Source organism: Mobula birostris, chromosome 14, assembly GCF_030028105.1.
Source record: "Mobula birostris isolate sMobBir1 chromosome 14, sMobBir1.hap1, whole genome shotgun sequence".
Taxonomy (NCBI): domain Eukaryota; kingdom Metazoa; phylum Chordata; class Chondrichthyes; order Myliobatiformes; family Myliobatidae; genus Mobula; species Mobula birostris.
The window spans coordinates 86,669,333-86,682,358 of NC_092383.1; the positions used below are offsets into that span (position 1 = coordinate 86,669,333).

Sequence of the window (13,026 nt, forward strand, 5' to 3'; positions counted from 1 at the left end):
CATAGCTGGGACCCATGCAAGTACCCATAGCTTTTGTTTGAAGGGAGGAGCCAAATGAGAAATTATTGAGAGTGATGATAAGTTCCGCAAGATGGAGGGGAGTGGTGATGGAGGGGAACTGATTGGCTCTGGTGTCCAGAAAGCAGCAGAGACCTTTGAAGCCTTTCTGGTGGAGGATAGAGGTATGTAGGGAATGTACATGCATAGTGAAAATAAGATGCTCGGGGCCAGAGAACCTGAAATCAGGGTGGCATTTCATATAGTTCAGAGGCAGGAAAATGTACTGAGCCTTCCCACTGGAAATTGTTGGCCAGTCAGTGGGACGGAAAACATGTGGGGTTTCCCAAACCTTGCCCACTCCCCACAGGACTCTGCACTGCCGAGGAGCCTCAGGATATCCATGCTTCCGTGACACTTCCTGGAGCAAATATGAATCCGATATTTCATTGGAGACATAAAGGTAATCAAGGAGAAACCTACTGTCAGATACTTGTAGATACACATCAAACACTGGATGATTGCCAGATGTTGCAATTCCACATCTGTAAAGTCCTGTATCTTGAGAGACAAGATTCTCCATAGTAACAGTAAATATTACCTGGGATGTGTTATCTCTGATCGTCATTCTTCCATACTGCTCATTTTTCCCATTTGTATTCACTAACAATGTGCATTGGCAATCCCACATGCGGCACAAATACTTTGTGTGTGAATGGTACATCGGTGCATAGTGACAATCGATTGTGACCGCTCTTCCCACAACTCCTCTTACTTTATCTTCTGCCCATAAAGCACCCAAAACCGAAGCGTAAGTTCTTCTGAAAAGGGACAGAAAAATAAAATTTACGCAAGCAGATTCTCCCTGGTTTAGAAAAACGTTGTCTCATTTGATGGTATACATTTATATAGTTATATGACAATAAACTTAACTTGACTTGACTCGACTTGACCCCAGGTTGGGAATCCCTGGCAGAGAAGGATATGGGATAAATTAAATGTGCTGAACCTAGATGAACATCTTGGTTGACTTGGATGAGTCAGGCTGATGGGCCAGTTGTTCCAATACATAACAAGCACTTTATGACTCAGAACATGAGCTTCAACTGCTATGCTTAAATTATTAAATATTTGGAAAAAGAAATGAATCTTTGATCTCAAGCTTGACGCATGTACAAGAAAATCAGGAATATTCAGTTTCCAATACATCATTTCATTGAAGTTAATCATGTCAAATATGTTTAACACCAGTTAAAGAGAAACATAGTTCTCTCCCAGCTGGCTCTATTTGAAAGCAGTTACAGTAAAACCACCTGAAGAGAGAACCTTATACTTTACATTTGAGGTGATGTAGTTTTTTACCTTTCTGCAGTTGTCATCGATTTTGTCACAATATTTTTACAGAAATAAATTCGCCCTGTTAAAGCAAAATAAAATTCAATTTCATCTGCTTTGTATTTAGAACAACAAAAGAGCATAATTGTTAGACCAATAGGTAGTTTGGCATGGTGGACCAAAGGTGATCAATACTGAATGCACTTTAAAAGTTGAAGATGACATTTTTTCGTCACATGTACATCAGATCATACAGTGAAATGCATTGTTTACAATGACCAACACAGAATATGTGCTGGGGGCAGCCTGCAAGTGTTCCATGCTCCCAGTGCCAAAATAGCTTCCCTTTGACGTACCAATAATAACCTGTGCGTCTCTGGAATGTGGGAGGAAAGTGCGACACCCGGAGGAAACTCATACAGTCACTAGGAGAACGTACAAACAACTTGCAAACAGTGGTTGGAATTGGACCCTGATTGCTGATCACTAATTGCTGTTCTACTGTGCACCCACTTACATTTACAGATGCCTTGGATTCTTTCCTATACTTTGAAACTGATGGTGTGGAAATGCAGCTGGAGAAGATAAAGGACTTGGACTGAGGAAACTAATTCTATCTAATTAGGGAAAGGTCTAGCCAGGGAGATGGCCTCAGCCAGCATGGTGAGGTCTATTTGCAGGGCCTCAACACCCTTCTGCAGAGTTGGTGATAGGTGTACTTGAGTATACAGGGCAATAATGGTTCAAGTACACTTTTTGTCCAACAGGATAATGCAGGAGGCTTTTTCAGTAAAAAGGCAAAGTGTTTTGTTTCCCATATCTCTGGATCCCTCTACCTCTGAGAAAAACAACTCAATCTTTCTTCAATACAGTTTCAACACATTCTGGGAGAAGAAATGTTTCCTAATCCCAGTCTTAAATGTCTCACCCTTCACATTATTTCTAAGCCTCCATGCTTACTTACTTACTTCCCATTACAACACTGGGATTTAGGGCAGCAATGAAGATTTCCTATCTCTGGCGGTGTTTAGGGCTTCCTTCCCATCATGTCAGTAGACTCCTCTCAGTTTTCACTGCTGTCAGTCATGCAAGTCCCGGATGGGGACTGAGCAATTCCATCAGTCTCTGATGCAGAAGGATTCTTTATTCATTTTCCCGTAACAATTTTGTTTCACCACTCAGGTTTGTTAGTCCTGAGCTGAACCCCCGAACCTGGAGGACTGTTGGATCACTGTAAGTCTGACCTCTACACTTTGACCTATATAGGCATGGGTGACCCGACAAAGAGCCAAACAATAAAGCCCTCACTCCAGCCAACAGAGATCTCCAGGTTATTGAGGCATGCAAGATTCCAAATCCAACAGCGAGGTTGTGATCCTCTTGGAGGTGAGATTCCATAGACTATCCTGTATTCCCTGGTATTGGAAGTCTCCTAACTGCATCTGTATCAGCCTGGTAAAATATTGCAGCTTTCTATGAGATCACATTTCAGCCTGGTGAACTCCAGGAAATAAAAGCCTGATCAACCAATTCTCTGTTCTTGTGTCACACATGGCATCCCAGAAATCAGTCTGCTGATCCTTTGCTAGCTTCCTTCCATAACAAGAACATCTTTCATCAGACCAAAACTGGTGGTGACATGAGAGTGAGGATGAAGGGATTGTCTGACTGATTTAAGCTTTAGGCCGGAATGGAAAGGTCGGGTATTGGCCAAATCGAGGCAGCGAGTCCCAGGCACAGGAGCGTATCGAAGCAGCACGAACCCCCTACCATCTAAGCCATGTGTACTGGATATTGTGTTCCAACAATACAATATCCAGTACACATCAGTCATTCAGTTGTACTCCATTGACAATCACACAGAATCAAACTCTCACTACTTACCCATTCCGTTGACATTAATCACATTTCTGCAGTTCCTGACATTGTTGGAGATGGACATGCTGATCATTTCACTGGTCGTTTCTCCATTATCGTTTGAGACTTTGCAATAATACAGATATTTTTTGTATCTTAAGGATTGACGATGTAGATCCAGTTTATTGGTATCAGAGATCTTTGAATCCACAGTTGGGGTCTTTTCATACCATGAGTACTGAATGGGAAGGGATCCATTGACAGGCTCACATTACACTGACACATAGACCCCACAACCTGAGCCACTTGTTAGTGGTGAAAATCGAAGCAGAGGAACAGACACGGGTTCTGTGGAAAACAACCAATAAACATCTGAAAATCAAACACAGTAAAGATTTCAGCAATTCTGTATCTCAACCAGGACCCACACATCTGGAATCTCAGCAGCTCCTCTACCTCTCTGTGTCTCTGCATCCTCTTATCTGCCTGAACTGCCATGTCTGACATTATCCCTGAACACAGCAGGTCTCCAGGTCGGGACAGCAGTGATGACACTGAGTATGTATCTGTGTGAAAATCAAAGTTACAATCTCTCTCAGCAGAAAGGAGACAGTCTAAAGTGGCAACAAACAGCTTGACTCTGAAAAGGCAGCGTTTGTGGGTGTCCTGGAAACCTATCAACTTCTGCTTTAAATATACCCAATATTTAGGTACTGTGGCAATGAATTCCCCAGATTCACCAGCCTCTGGCTAAATAAGTTCCTCCTCATCTCTCTTTTTTTCTGAGTCTGTGCCCTCTGGTCCTAGAGGTCCACACTACAGGAAGCATCCTCTCCACAACCACCAGTTTTTCAGTGCTCATTCTTCTAAGCTCGTGCAAGTACAGGCCCAGAGGATTCAAACACTCCGCATACATTTGGGGAGTTTGACATCACCTGGAATTTAATATCTGGATCCTTTTACAATTGATGTACAGAGAGTTCTTGGGGTAATGGTAATGAAAGCATTGAGCACATTTGCCTTCTTCATTTTACATATTGGAAACTAAAGCTGACAAGGCATTTTGTGGCTTCATAAGACTTTGGTTAGGGCACATTTGCAACATACTGTAATTTGTAATTCTGATTGCAACCCTACAGAAAAGATGTGGAGGTTTTAGAGAGGGTAAAGAGGTCATCAGGGTGTCACCAGGGTGGCATTGTAGCGTAATGGTTAGTACAAGGCTTTACCGTGGCAATTATTGCTGCTGCGGGTAAGGAGTTTGTGTGTTCTCCCTATGTCCGCGTGGGTTTCTTTCAGGTGCTCCGGTTTCCTGCAACAGTCTAAAGACCTAAAAGTTGGTATGTCAATTGGTCATTATAGATTGTCTGAGTTTGAGGCTGGGGTTAAGTCTGGGGGATTACTGGGTGGCATGTCTCAAAGGGCGTGAAAGGCCTCTTCCACGTTATATCTCAATCAATGAATAAATCGAATAAATGAATAAATATTACCTGCATTGTAGCTATGGGGAGAAGTTTGACAAACTTGGAATATTTTCGCTGCAGTATAGGAGGCTGAGGAGAGAACTGATAGAAGTTTATGAAGTTACAGAAGTCACAGATAGGGAAGATAGTCAGAATCTTTTCCCAGGGTTTGAATATAAAATGATAGTGAGCATTGTTTGAAGGCAATAGGGGGAATGTTTAAAGAATGTTTTCGAGACAAGTTTTATTTACACTGAGGGTGCTGACTGTATGGAACACACAGACAGACCGGCTGGAAGAAAGGGATATCATAACAATATTTAAGAAGCTTTTTGATGACGACATGAAAATGGAGGGATTAGAGAAATGTGGACCACGTGCAATTAGATAGCAGGAAAATGTGCTGAGCCTCCCACTGTAAATTGTTGGCCAGTCAGTGGGACGGACAACATGTGGGGTTTCCTGACCCTTTCCCACTACCCAAAGGGCTCTGCACTGCTGAGGAGCCTCAGGATAACCATGCTTCCCTGACACTTCCTGGAGCAAATATGAATCAGACATTTCACTGGACACATGATAGTAATCAATGAGAAACCTACCGTCAAATACGTGCAGATACACGTCAAACACTGGATGATTGCCAGATGTTGCAATTCCACATCTGTAAACTCCTGTATCTTGAGAGACAAGATTCTCCATAGTAACAGTAAATATTCCCTGGGATGTGTTATCTCTGATTGTCATTCTTCCATACTGCTCATTTGTCCCATTTGTATCCACTAATGATGTGCATTGGCAATCCCACAAGCGGCACAAATACTTTGTGTGTGAACAGTACTTTGGTGCACAATGACAATCGATTCTGATCGCTCTTCCCACAACTCCTCTTACTTTGTTTTCTGCCCATAAAGCACCTGAAACTGAGGGAGAAATTCTTCTGAAAATGGACAGGTAAAATTCAAATGAACACAAGCAGATTCAAGATTGCTTCATGTCATTTCCTCTATACAAATATAGAGAACAAAATCATTGTTCCTCCGGATCTGAAGCAGCACAGAAAAAACAAATGTTAAAGAAAGGAATAATAATAAAAAGAGATGTTTTATTTAAAGCTGTCAGTGTGTTCTAAGGAATCTACCACACCGTCAATTGGTGTAATTGAATTCCACATTGTCTGAAAAGGCAACAGCATCGTCCCTCATCACAAAATCACAGCTCTTCACAAGTAATGATTTTTATTTGATTGGAGTCATCATTATCACTGCCCAGTGATGTCTCAGTGTGTTTCAACAATTCTGAGTCAATAGATTACTGATCCAGTCCTATTCCAGGCAGGTGAGCACAAGATCGGTAGTGGATAAATTACCAGAGGTAGTTCTCTGGGACAGGGTCTACCTGAATTTGCAAAGGCATGATCTGATTGCGGATAGTCAATGTGATTTTGTGCATGGGAAATCTACTCTCAAGAAAATTGACAAGGTTTTTTTTTGAAGGGATGATGAAACGGACTGATGAGGGCAGGAGCAGTAGCATGTAGTACATGGAGTTTAGCAAGGCCTTTGAAAACATCTCACATAGCAGACAGATCTGTATTGTGAGATCACATGGTAAGCTAGTTGGTTGGATACAGAATAGGCTGAAGGGATCTCAAAAGAGAACTGATGTTCAGCCCCATTACTCTGTGCTAGCCAGATTCCCCCACATGAGCCCAACCCGTCTGCCTGCATTTGACCCATTTCCCTCTCTTCTCACCAGAGCCATCTCTTCAAGTTGAATTTCGAGTTTAATTGTCATTCAACCATATATGGATACTGCCAAATATAACAGCGATACTCCCGGACAAGGACGAAAAATACAGTAACAACAGTCAAACATAGCAGAAGGCTCATATAAAATAGCAGTCAAGAAAAAATTATATGTAGTTTGTTTATGGTACACATAATTTCATAATTAGTTTACTTTGAATATTGAACTTGGAAAGTGGCAAATGGAATGACTGATGTATGGAACTCAGGCAGTGTGAAATAATGAATTCTGGGAACAAGGACAAAACATACACAGCAGAGAACTAGGTTTGCAACTACACAGGTCCCTGAATGTGACAACACAGGTAGACAAACTGCTGAACAAGGAATATGACCAGTTGCCTTCATTGGATGGGGCATTAAGTAGAGCTGGGATGGCATGTTACAACTATAAAGGACATTGACAAGACCTCACCTCGACTACTCTGTGCAGTTCCAGAGGAAGAATGTGATTAATTAGAGAAGGTACAGAAAGCATTCACAAAGATGCTTCTGAAACTGGACGGTCTGGGTTTTGGATAGGCTGGGACAGTTTTCCCTGAAGTGAACACAGCTGAGGTTTAAAAATTAAGAGGGGCAAAGATATGCTGGATAATCACAGTCTTTATCCCAACTTTGGGGAGTCGAAAACTAGAGAGCCAAGACTGACGGTGAGAGTGGAAAGTCTCAGAGGGCCTGGAGGGGCAGTGTTTTCCACACAGAGCAGTGTGTACGTGAAAAGGCTGCCAGAAGAAGTGCTAGGGGTGGGAATAAATTCACCTTTAAAATACTTTTGGACAAGTTCATGAAATTTGCTAAAGTTAGTCCATAGCCACAAAGTGAGTCATCACTGCAGCACATTAATTGCACGCCACAGCCTGAGTTCAGCGCAGAAATGAGTAAACCTTGTTGACAAACTAATTAAACACCAGCCCATCCCCTTGCCTATGACACGCATTCCTATAGTTTTTCGCACAGGTTTCGAAGGTATATTATCTTTGTCACAATCATGAAATACAGCAGCCTTGTTCATATCAGTATAGAAGGAATGGGTTCCCTTCTCATTTCTGAAGGTGAGGAAGGTACTTTAACCAGCAACCTGAAACTCAGTTTCAGCAGTCACAATGTTAATTGGGCTGCTCAGGAAATCCTAAAGCTGGTGATGATCATAACACAATGAGACCATAAGACATAGGAGAATTAGGCCATTCGACCTATATCGACTGCTCTGCCATTCCATCTTGGCTGATTTATTATCCCTCTCAATCTTATTCTCTTGCCTTTTCCCTGTAACCTTTGATGCCCTCACTACTCAAAGACCGATCAAACTCAGCTTTAAGTAAACCCGATGACTTGGCCTCAACAGCCATCTGTGGTAATAAATTCCACAGATTCACCACCATCTGGCTAAAGAAATTCCTCCTCATCTCAGTTCTAATGCTGTCTGTTAGGGGTCTGTACTTCTTCCACGTAGAATGCATAGGCTTTCCCCGGCTGCTCCAGTTTCCTCCCACAGTCCAAAAACATGTTAATTGGTCCCTGTTAATTGTCCTGTGATTATGTTAAAATTATCAGCTTTGTCGAGGGTTAATGGGGCAGCATGGCTTGAAGGGCCAGAATGGCCTATTCAGGGCCAAGTCTTTAAATAAGTAAAAAGAAAGAATGTTCTTGTAAGGAGCAAGCCCAGGTACATTACAAGATCAAGAGCTCATTTTATGATACTAGGAGACCATCCGATAGTTTCATAACAGTGAGAAAGAAGCTGTCCTTGAAGTTTGTAGTACATGCTTTCAGACTTTTGTAATTTCTGCCCGATAGGAGGTGAGAGGAAGAGAATATGTCAGTGAAAGTTGGGTCTTCAATTAGATTGGCTGCTTTACCAAGTCAGTGAAAAGTATTAAAAACAATAAAAAATATAAATTACTGCTTATATCCAAAAAGTATAATCTTGTGTGTAACAATCAGGATATGGGGAGAAGCTGAGGTAAATATCTAGAGATTCCACTGCACTCACAGTTGAAGGATCTAATAAAGGAAAGACTGCATTTGCTTAAAACCAGCTCTCCTATAAAAATCAATTCCCTCCAAATCCCACATTGGTTTGGACATTGATTGCTGAGCTCTTACTAGTGTCATGTCAAAATTTTTTCTCATCTGAACTGTGGAATATCTTCAACAGACCCAGCAGAAGACCTACAGTGAATGTCTCAGGGCAAGCAGTTTGACAATCACATGAGCTCATTACAGACCGAGAGCGGATTAATGAGAGCAGGGCAGTGGATGTTGTCTATCTGAAACTCAATAAGGCCTTTAACAAGGACCCATAAGTTCAGGATGAGCTTGCAAATTGAATATAACATTGGCTTGGTGGGATGAGTTAGTGGATTGTTGTGGGGGGTTTTCAAATTGGAGGTTTTGCATTTTGGCAAGTTAAACCACTGCAAGACATGTACAGTAAATGGTCGGAGGATGCTATGGAGAATGTTGCAAAAAAGTGATCTGCTCTTCCAGGTATATTGTTACCTGAATATGACGACACAGGTATATATGATGTTGAAGAAGGCATTTGGTACACTTATTTTGTTAGTCAGGGCACTGCGTACAAGATTATTATATTATGTTATGGCTGTACAAGATGTTAGTGAGACCACTCTTCAAATACCATGTGCAGTTGTGGTCTCCTGGTTATAGGAAAGATATCATTGGACTGGAAAGGGTGCAGCAGAAAAATCATGAGGACAATCCTGAGAATGGAGGGCTAGAGTTATAATGGAGGGCTGGAAAGGCTGAGACTTTTGCCCTGGAGCTTAGAATGCTGACGGGTCATTTAACAGAGGCAAATCAAATCGTGAGGGGCATCGATAAGGTGAATGATCACTGTCTTTTTACAAGGGGAGTGGACAGTAAAGCCAGCAGGTGCAGGCTTCAATTTAGCGGTGAAAGGACCTAAAGAGCAATTTTATACACAGAGGGTCTTCGGTATATGGAACAACCTGCCATAGCAAGCCATAGGAGTGGAAGCATTTACAACATTCAGAAGACATTTTGACAGATACATGAGTAGGAAAGGCTTAGAACAGGGGTTCACAAACTTGTTTTGCCATGTGCCCCTACCATTAACTAAGGGGTCCGTAGAGTCAGTGTCACTGGTTAATTTGCTCTGTAGTTTACAGAACTGAATTTATGCACCTCAGTTTGTTTATTTATGTGTAATCCATTTGCAGATCTCATCCTCACTTTCGTAAGTTATTATGTGTTATGCGTGTTACACCGTACATGGTGGACATTTTCCTGAAGTGACCGAGAAAAAATAAAAATACCGTCCAAATAAACAAAGACAAAGTGGTTAACAACCCCGGGAGTGCGTCCTTGAAGTTTCTGAAACCTTGCTAGAGCAATTGAGTGGCATCACCAGATTCTCAAAGTCTGCGAGTGTTGAAAGCCGTTCTCCATTCATCTTCTACTCGGATCCGGAGTAAGTTTTAGGCATTCCGGAGGTCGAGTTTAGTGATGACCGCGGCTCCTTGTAGTAGGTCAAATGCCGTGTTCATGAGTAGAAATGGTACTGGTTAGAACCTTCCCCAGGGAGGACACGACCCAGGTAGTAAGCTGAAGACGCAATCATAGTCTCTTTGTGGGGCGGGGGCAGTTTAGCGGCTCACTTCTTGTTGAACACCAACAAACCCAAGAACTCTAAAGGCACTCCAGGCAACTCTGTTGAGTTCAAGTTCAGTCTTGAGGAGTCAGGAAGCAACTCAAATGGTGACTCGACAAGGTTCACAGCAGGTCGCCCGGAAACTCGGGCAGGTCTTCCTTAAGCTGGCAAATAGCCGACTAGCCCTGAATGGTGCCAGAAGACCAATTATTTTAAGGATTATGAAAATGTAACCAAGGATTAGGAACACGTCTGGAGGATGAATAATATGGAAACGAATCCTTTCCTCTTGCCTTCAAATATTCAACTAGAGAGCGACGGAAAGATAAAAGGTTTGGCCAAGTACTATTGTTCTACCATTCAGGGCCATAGCAGAGATGGGCTGGTCGAGGTGTACCTTAGGAGCCTGGATTCCTTTTGCCAGTCCAATGTCCAAAAAATTCCCTGCCGAACCAGAGTCTACCAAGGCTCTCACAGAATGTTGATGTATCCAAGAAAATAGGGATGGCAAAATCACTCTGGGACTCGTTAAAACGGAAGAGGGACTTGAGACCGATTGATTTCTCCCCTCTATACGGTCATGGGAGTTTTCCCAACAATTCGGAGCAGGTGACCCTGAAACGGCTGGCCTTGCCACAATGTAAGCAACAGCTCTGTTTCGTATGTCTATCCCGCTCCGCTAGGGAGAGCTTGGTTCTTCCAAGTCGCTCGAGTCCTCCCGGAGATGGCTGCAGTGATTTGCGTTGGTTATCGACTGAGGACCCAGGGTAGGTTTTGGGTAGTTTTGAGAACCAGCCCTTCGGGTGAATTCAGCCCGTCTCTCCTTCCAGAAAGATGCCCGCTGATTCTATTACCACGTCCATAAGCTCCTCCAAGTCCTCTGCCTGGTCCCAATAATGTTTTTAAATTCGTCATTTAATCCCCTCCTAAACAGAGCCATCAAAACATTATTGTTCCACTCGCTCTCCTCTGCCGTTAGGGTACAGAAATCATTGCAATACGTAGTCGGCTAAAAATCGCGCTCCTTGCTGCATATGGAGGAGCCTATTCGTTGCCTCCGAGCCCCCCGTAGGCTAAAAGAATACCCTAATCATTCTTAGAATGAACTTTTATATCGGAAGTCTGGGTGGGGGTGGACTTTAGTGGTTATAATTCAAAGACTAAGGAGCATTGATTTACGAACCTGTGGCACTGTGGCAAGACTCAGAATCCTCATTGTAACGCTCCGGGGTTGGCAGGTTAACTGACTCTCCACCGTAGTTTTGGGAACACGTAGTAGGACAAATAGTCAAATGATTGATACCAGAATCCATCCCCGTGGAACGGGAACCCCGCTTACCGGTCTCAGAGTTCTTCTGTAATGATGCAAGTATCTCCCAGAGTTGTGGTGCTTGCCGCTCAGTTGCCTCTCCTTGGTAGGCCAATTCTGTAAATAATGGATCAAACTCCACCGAGTCCGTAATGGCTGAGTCCCGCTGTCAGTCTCTACTGGCGAGTGGACGCGAGTACCGAATAAACTCAGGTCTTAACAGTAAAAATTAACGATGAAGAGTAATTAGGAGAATAACTGAGGGAATAATCAAACTAAGTACTCTCTTGTCCGGGACTTGGGCATACGTGATCTCACGATCAGCGCTGCTACAGAATAACCTTAAATCGAACATAAAACACACGAAACCCGTGCAGGTCGAAATCAAAAGAAGCATAATGAAACCGTGTTCACATAACGAGCGTCGCGAAGAACACAGTGACAGCTTACTGAGGAAAGTAGTCACAAAGCAACTCTAATAAACTCAAACAACAGGAATTCTGCAGATGCTGGAAATTCAAGCAACACACATCAAAGTTGCTGGTGAACGCAGCAGGCCAGGCAGCATCTCTAGGAAGAGATGCAGTCGACGTTTCAGGCCGAGACCCTTCGTCAGGACTAACTGAAGGAAGAGTGAGTAAGGGATTGAAAGTTGGAGGGGGAGGGGGAGATTCAAAATGATAGGAGAAGACAGGAGGGGGAGGGATAGAGCCAAGAGCAGGACAGGTGATAGGCAAAAGGGGATACGAGAGGATCATAGGACAGGAGGTCCGGGAAGAAAGACAAGGGGGGGGGACCCAGAGGATGGGCAAGAGGTATATTCAGAGGGACAGAGGGAGAAAAAGGAGAGTGAGAGAAAGAATGTGTGCATAAAATTAAGTAACAGATGGAGTACGAGGGGGAGATGGGGCCTTAGCGGAAGTTAGAGAAGTCGATGTTCATGCCATCAGGTTGGAGGCTACCCAGACGGAATATAAGGTGTTGTTCCTCAGGTTGGAGTAGAGGAGGCCGTGGATAGACATGTCAGAATGGGAATGGGATGTGAAATTAAAATGTGTGGCCACTGGGAGATCCTGCTTTCTCTGGCGGACAGAGCGTAGATGTCTCCCAGTCTGCGTCGGGTCTCGCCAATATATAAAAGGCCACATGGGGAGCACCGGACGCAGTATATCACCCCAGTCGACTCACAGGTGAAGTGTTGCCTCACCTGGAAGGACTGTTTGGGGCCCTGAATGGTGGTAAGGGAGGAAGTGTAAGGGCATGTGTAGCACTTGTTCCGCTTACACGGATAAGTGCCAGGAGGGAGATCAGTGGGGAGGGATGGGGGGGGGGGACCAATGGACAAGGGAGTTGTGTAGGGAGCGATCCCTGCGGAATGCAGAGAGAGAGGGGGAGGGAAAGATGTGCTTAGTGGTGGGACCCCTTTGGAGGTGGCGGAAGTTACGGAGAATAATATGTTGGACCCGGAGGCTGGTGGGGTGGTAGGTGAGGACCAGGGGAACCCTATTCCTAGTGGGGTGGCGGGAGGATGGGGTGAGAGCAGATGTACGTGAAATGGGGGAGATGCGTTTAAGAGCAGAGTTGATAGTGGAGGAAGGGAAGCCCCTTTCTTTAAAAAAGGAAGAC

At 43.7% G+C, this 13,026-nt stretch overlaps 1 pseudogene; it reads right to left on the reverse strand.

Annotated features, from left to right (window-relative positions):
• Positions 1 to 3,279, reverse strand: part of LOC140209405 (uncharacterized) — a 110,139-nt pseudogene extending 106,860 nt beyond the window's left edge.
• Positions 3,280 to 13,026: the final 9,747 nt, after the last annotated feature.